Below are 7,890 nucleotides of genomic sequence, written 5' to 3'. Positions count from 1 at the left end.
TGACAAACATGGACAACGCTGACTTGCGTGGAAGGGTTGACATGCTTCTGAAGTCATTACCGCCCTCCCATAGCACATAAAATGTAAAAGACTGACGTGCCAGAGAGTCGTGTGAAACTGCATTCTGATGTAAACTTTGTCTTAAGAAATTGTAAATAAGCAATATGCGAAAATATTAAAAGCAAGCACTGTGGTACCCACCATCCCGGAGTTTGTGCCCGAGACAGGCTCTGACTGTGTAGCCAGAACTGGCCTTGAATTTATAGATGCACCTGCCTCTGCCTCTTCAGTGCTAAGACTCAACCCATGCACCTGTACACCCAGCTCACCTCAGGGTTTTGATAACTCTTCTTTTGATACAGATTTTAATTTTTTTTAAAAGAAAGAAGATTTTTGTATCAGAAATTAGCCATGAAAGCTAACATATAAATTTTAAAAATGTGATTCATGCCTAAGGAGATTTCTGCACCTCAACAGGATTGATGTGTAAGTTTCCAACAACTACAAATGAGTTTTTATTTATGAGTTATGATTTACACATTAAACACTATCTGCTTTATGTGCTCCTAGAAGTCTTGTTGCCATGACAGCATCCAGGTTAATAGTAATATTACAGAAAAATAATCTGTGCTTAATCCCTATGTAAAATCTGTTTTTTTTCTTTTTAAGAATATTGACATTCAGTTTTTCAGATGATTCAGAACAGTTTCCAATTCTGTAGAGCACAAAGTTTTATTATGAAAATTGAGTAATTACTGGTATTTTCTTTTCAGAAAGTTATCGCATATCAAGTAAAGCCTTAATAGTGGGTCAGCATTTTCCTGTATATTTGGATGTCTAATATAATTGCATGTTTTAAAACAAACCAAACAGTTCATCTGTATTTAATTTAGATTCAAATTATTAAAAATAAATAGAAAAATATTCTAATGCAAAGTAAAGTAACATAAACTAGAGACTGGGGGAGGGACGTTAGCTCAGTGATAGGAGGTTTGCCCGACATGTCTTAGCCTTCAGGTCTCGTTCCCAATGCATAAGAGAAAAAGGGGAAGGGGTGTGTGCGTATAGAGGAAAGCCATGTGATTCTAAAGTCAAACTAATTTTGAAATTGAATTAGGAATGCATTTATTTGCTTTCTTTGTTGAGAGGAAGAAAGTTTGCGTCAGCTGAATACCAGCAATGTCTTTTTCAAAGATGAGGACAATGTGGTGTTGCGGCTGGCGGGTTCTAAATAATGGTGGCTGTGGACGCTCGGACGTACCTATTGGTTATGGCCATCTTCTGACCCAGGATCTGGTTCTTGTGTCTTTGTTCCTCTTTCTGCCTACGTCACCCATCTTCCCTCAGCCCCTTCTCCACAGCCCCCATCTCTCCCTGCTTCAAGAGGAAGCTTCCTCCTCTTCTCTGCATCTTTTTTTTTTTCTGACAGAAGTGGTGAAATCATCTTGATACAGATATGTCAAAGGCCCAGAGATCTTTGTGCTGAGAATTTACTAGAAAATTCTGATCCCGCTATGTCTAGAGTTGTGGGAAAATCATTTCCCACGGGGTTCGGGCTCGTGACGCTCAGCCGAGGCTGTTTTGACAGTCTTTTTGAAACCACCCTTTTGAGGAGCTGCCATTTGATGCAGCTGTTTTGACTTCCTAGACTGAAATAGTCATTTTGGGCACAGTGTTTTTCCTTGACAAGGACATTTTGAGGAGCTGTTTGGATAAATTCTAATCCTGGGGAATACTTTCAGAAGGTAATGGGCAGATAAACAAGTTTACCCCACCCTTGGGAAAACACATTTACCTCAGCTGAGAGGACAAGGAAACCCAATAGAGTTCAGAGGTCACAGCAGGACTGGGCTAAAGTCTCTTTCAGAAATACAAATGTGTATCATATTTGTTCATTTCAGAAAAGGCCATGATGCTGGGCGGTGGTGGCACATGGCTTTAATCCCAGAGGCAGAGGCAGGCGGATTTCTGAGTCCGAGGCCAGCCTGATCTACAGAGTGAGTTCCAGGACAGCCAGGGCTACACAGAGAAACCCTGTCTCCCCCTCCTCCCAAAAAACCCATGAGTCATTCCAACTGAAATGTCTGCTCATCTCTGAGAATTAACTTCCGTCTAGAATGAAAGTCAAAAGGGTGATGGTAAATGACACAGAATTGGTGTCAGTTCCCAAGCTGGGATGAGTTGTGGTGGAGGAGGAGGAGCTATGAATTAAGGGCTCCCAAAGACCCTACATGTGCATCCAGACTGGGGTAGGTCTCTGAGGAATAGATTGCTTAAGAAGGCAAAATGTGTCTGGTGCAGGGGCGTCCATCTATAAGCTCAGAACTCAGGAGGCAGAGGCCAGCAGATCTCTGTGAGTTTGAGGCCAGCCTGGTCATCGTAGTGTAGTAAGTCCTTGTCTCAAAAATGAATGACAACCAAACCCCACAAAAAAACAAAACAACAAAATGCCCAACCTTATGCCTGGGGCAGTGTTGGATCAACCTCAGTTCTCAGCCGTTCGTTCGTTCTGTCTGCCATGTTGTGCTTCTGGGCTGTGCTATGTAGCCTTTCATATAAGCAGACATCAGGTCATCCCTGGGTATAGCATTCTGCCTTACTCAGCTGGGACCACTCTTTGTGTTTGGTTCCCCCCGCCCCCATCTTGCTAATTGCTGAAGGTGCAGGCAATCTCCTCTCTGTGTTCCCAGATAGCAATGGGCACAGAGATTTGACTGACAGACTAGTGTGTAAGTGGCTAGAGGACGGAGGCGTCTGTAGTGAAGCGGTGAGTATTGCTTCAAAAAAAACTTCCACTCAGGCTGCTTGGTGACCGTAAATGGATTTCCTTTTTTTTTTTTTTTTTAAATCGCACTGAATCTAGAGTAAAATTAAAATAGATCACACAAGAGAATCTTCTTTTAAATAGGGAGCTGGAAGATGGAAGGAAGATAGAATATAAAAATGCATACATTTTCCACAGAGACTCAAAGGCAAGTGAGTGATCTTTCCTTCTGCCCTGTTTTGTTTCAGCCCAGGAGTTTCGAAGGTGTGATGACTTGTGGTCTTAGAATAAAACAGTGTACCATTAGAGCCTTATTTTCATGAAAACATTTTCTTTTAACTGAGTTCAATGCCATCCAATAAGAAGAATATCTTATTCAACAAGATAGACAGAAATGTGGTTTCCATTACAAGCTTCTCTGAAAGGAGTGCTTGGACCTTACTGCACTGGTGGAAAAGAAAAAGCTTACAATTATGATTAATTTACCGTGACTCATGATAAGAAAGTATTAGAAAGAGAAACATAACACGACGGTAATCTCTAGTCTTTCCATTATTAACACCAAATCCTTCCCCGAACCGTGCTGAGAACATCAGGAACACAGGGGAGACATGTGCAGACACGTTTGAATTCCAGAGGTCTGCTCCATCATATTTCTGAGAGCTTGCAATTCGTCCAGCAAGTTTTCAGGAACCCCCTGGATCACAGCAAGTCCTGGAAATTCAAAGAGGGACATGCCATGTGGGTACTGCTTTCGGTCGCACTGTAATCTAACTTTGGCACACTGGTGTTCCCGTAAGAAGCCTAACGGGAAACACCTGTATGCACGCACACACGGGCTCTATAGCCACTTATGGGAAATCTGTTGGCCGCAGATTTAGTGAGAAGGAATGTCGTGGGGAAAGGCGCAGAAATAATTTATAGTTTTTCCCCCCTTTAGGATGCTTTTATTTTGAAATCATGCTTGGACGGGAAACACGTTGCCCACAGAGGCACAGACGTGCTAATAGTGACGATAATCAAGACAGCAAGCAGTTAGGAAGAGTGAAGAAAGTCGTGTTAACTAGACTGTATCTTAAAATCTCAAAGCTTTCTTTCTTTCTTTTTTTTTTTAAATCTCAATTTTAAGCTGATCAAGGTCTGAAAAGGAAAACGTGTATTGATATAAAATATTTAAATAAATATACTCAGAAGAGTTAAAAAATAAATAAATTTCTCTTTATATTATCCCTATCTAGGGGCCAGATCTTAGTTTATAATCGTTTCTCTAACAAGAAGAACGAGCTTGAGGGCGGCTGGTTACGTGGCTAGAGCAGCCGGAAGCGAATGTGGACAGAGTAATGGAAACCTTTGAGAGACACAGAAGGCAGCCTGAAGGAGCTCTCAGTGCAAGAGCTGGAACAACGAGAATCGAGATAAAAAATGTTATATTGGGTTAACCAAAATACAAAAATAAACACCCATCATCCTCCTGATATAAATAGCTAAACACATAAGTTGATGGAAGGGGGGGGGGGTGCTGCTGGCTGCTTTAGAAACACCTCGGTTTTTAGTACAGTCCTTACCCAGGTATGACAGTCTGTCTTTCTACACTTCAGTGTGCGGTTTGCATTTGAATCTTCCCAATGCGCATGTGCGGGGGTGGGGTGGTAGAAAAGGAATGTTCCAGAAGCCTAGCCTAGGACAGCTTGCTTAGATGGCCAGGGTGATCCCCTGTGGCACGACTCGCTGACTTTAGAAATACTTGGTATCTTGTGGAGACACTGACATCAGACAAACCAAACTGAGGTGCAGTTATCCAAACACTGCACCAGCTCCCTGCAGAAATGACAGTCTTCAAGGAAAGCCCGAGAAACAGGCATGAGGAGGCTAAGACGCTGGGACTGAGATGTCGTCTTGAGAGGGATCATGGGAAGGAAAGAGGAGGAAAAGCCAGAGACCCGAATAAGAAGAGATGCACTTTAACTACTAATAACAAACCAATAGTTGCTTTTTAGTTGTGACCATTAGGCTTCAGGAATCTTAGATGCTAACATTAAGAGTTTGGGTATAGGGTACATGGAGACTTTCCTCTTTGAATTTGTATTTTTGTGAATATAAAGCTATTTACATTGAGACTTTAAAAGAAAAATATCTAAAATCAGTAAGAGTTGACACAATCACTTAATTTTAAAAAATTAGGTTTATTTATGAGTATGAATGCTTTGTCTCTTGGGTGTGTATGTTTACCACGCATGTACCTGGTACCTCAGAGGTCCGAACAGTTGTGAGCCACCACCGTGGGAGTGCTGAGAATCGAACCCAGGTTCTTTGTAAGCGCAGCAAGGGCTCTTAACCGCTGAGCCGTCTCTCCAGTCTCACAATTCTATTCGATAAGTGATAAGAGGAACATAAATGCTACAATAATAAAACTGGCATTATAATTTGGTTCTGTTCACTATGTCATTACTGAGTTAGAGGGTGCTTTCCAGCTCATGTTAGGTCCTGTATGTACTGTTGTACTGTTGTATGTGCTGCCATACTGTATAGTCCTGCCAGCAACAGCTGCTATTTCGCTCCCTGTATGCTGTGAACCTTTCACCCAGATCTACTCCCACCTCCCACCTTCCCAACCCCAATTTTAAGGACTTGAGACATTCTGAAAAGTTTTCTAGCCATATTGCTTATAAATCTGCAGTACATTTTTTAAAAAATAGACTTTTATGGTGCAATTCTCATTATAATTTTCCTGTTTTGTCACATGTATGATAACCAATGTTAGATTTTCCAACTTTCCTGCCTGTGGAGTGATTCCTCAAATTTTATGTAAATGTGAATGTTGAAAAGTGAGTAGATCAGTGACAGTGACGTCTCACTTTGCACATTGCAATTAGGATCACTCCTTAAATGGAAATCGATCTTAAAGGCGGAAGGGACAAACGCCTTCGAAACTGTTCATGCTACCACCACATGGTGGCGCCATGTCAGCTGGTGAATGTTAGGCTTTGGCAAACTTTGGATTAGTCTTCAGTTGATTAAGAACTGTTTGATCTATGCAGGAATGCACGCTGTGCTCTGGCTACCATTTCACAGAAGAGATAACCAGAGTAATTACTATTCAAAGTCCACCCGGAGGTCTGCCTGCTACTGAACCAGGAGTACAATGTACTTCCCGTCTCTTGGGTCTGGAAGCGCATCGTTTTTTCTCTGCTATCTCCCTCTACCCCCTTGTGTAGATGTGTGTGGGAGTGTCTGCGTATCAAAGGTCAACTCGGGGATTCTTCCTTAATCCCCATTTATTTTTTGGAATAGCATGTCTCATTAAACATGGAGTTTGCAGATTCGTCTAGACTTCCTGGCGAGGGCTCCTCGGAGATCCGTCAGAGCCGGGATGTCCGGTGTGTACAAAATGTGCCCATTCTGTTTCTTCTCTCTTCTCTCTTCTCTTCTCTTCTCTTCTCTTCTCTTCTCTTCTCTTCTCTTCTCTTCTCTTCTCTTCTCTTCTCTTCTCTTCTCTTCTCTTCTCTTCTCTTCTCTTCTCTTCTCTTCTCTTCTCTTCTCTTCTTCTCTTCCCCCTCCCCTCCCCTCCCCTTCCCTTCCCTCTTCCCTCCTTCCCTCTTCCCCCTCTCCCCTCTCCCCTTTCCCTTCTCTTTTCTTTTTAAGGCATAGGTACTGGGGGATCCGAACTCAGTGTACAAACTGAACTGTCGACCCGGCATCTACGCCCCTGTCTTTCTACGCCCCCTGTCTTTGTTACCACCAACACTTGTGTTGTAAAGGTGACTATATAACAACAGTCGAATTTCCACCAAGAAAGGTCTTTTGGTTGTTGTTGTTGCTGTGAACCTCATAATATTACCTTAAAATTCTTATTTTTTTTATATTATTTCATGTAATTTTCTCTTGCTGTTTCTCTTAAAGCTTCTATGACAAGCTTTTACTTAGCAAAATGTTTCTAGTGCAGCAAAACTTTTAAGTATCCCTGGAAGAATTAACTGGAACTGTACAATGACTTAGAATCATTCCTTTTTAAAAAAGATTTATTTATTGTTATACGTAAGTTCACTGTCGCTGTTTTCAGACACACCAGAAAAGGGTGTCCGATCTCATTACGGATGCTTGTGAGCCACCATGTGGTTGCTGGGATTTGAACTCAGGACCTTCAGAAGAGCAGTCAGTGCTTTTAACCGCTGAGCTGTCTCTCCAGGCCCAGAAGTATTCTTATAAGTTACTGTTAATTGAAAATTCAAAAAGAAAATAATTCTATTAGCAGCATTCCTGGTTTATAAGTTAAAAGATGGCAAAATATCCTGTGTAGCATTTCTATAAATGTGCATGTCTGTACGGAAGTGAGTACAGTGGAAACATGGCCAGTTACACAGAGTCTTAGACATGGAGTTCTTCTGCTGAGAGGCAGAGAAGTTTCACCCGTGGGGACCATCAAAGAGAATCAGGAAAGCCCCAACAACAGCAGAGCAGTTAGACACTCACAACCCCTGTATGCGGTCACATTTAATATGACGGTTATGTAAACATACAGAAATACAGAAGTCAATCTAAATATTTATTTTATAGTTACTATAAATAAAGAGAAAGGAACATGGAAATCTGGAGAAGCTGTGGTAAAAGTAACATATGCACTATCAAGTCATTAATTCCTCCTCCAAATAAAAAACAAAAGCTAAAATCAAAATTGGGCAATTTACATAAAACAAAAATACAAGTTGTTTTTTCACGTCTAAAATATATTGTCTCTTGTGTGTTGCAGTCCTTCTGAAACTGGGGATCAAATCCAGGGCCTTAAGTGGCTAGGCAAATCCTCTGCCACTGAGCACCATATACACACACACACACACACACACACACACACACACACACACACACAAGGGAAAACATGCATATTCATATTTTAAAACCAGAGAAATGCAAACTAAAACCACAACAAAATTTTATTTTGAATTTAACCTAATGGCAAACATTGGTATATCCTAATGTTTTGTTTTGGAAAGGACATGAACTAAGAGTTATGCTTCCAGATTGTTTATGAGACTGCAAACTGGGCGATTCCTTTTGAGTACATTGTCGTTGTCTTCAGATACCCCAGAAGAGGGTGTCATATTCCATTACAGAAGGTTGTGATCCACCAT

Source organism: Apodemus sylvaticus, chromosome 23 (genome assembly GCF_947179515.1).
Source record: "Apodemus sylvaticus chromosome 23, mApoSyl1.1, whole genome shotgun sequence".
Taxonomy (NCBI): Eukaryota; Metazoa; Chordata; class Mammalia; order Rodentia; family Muridae; genus Apodemus; species Apodemus sylvaticus.
This window is presented reverse-complemented; position numbering follows the sequence as displayed.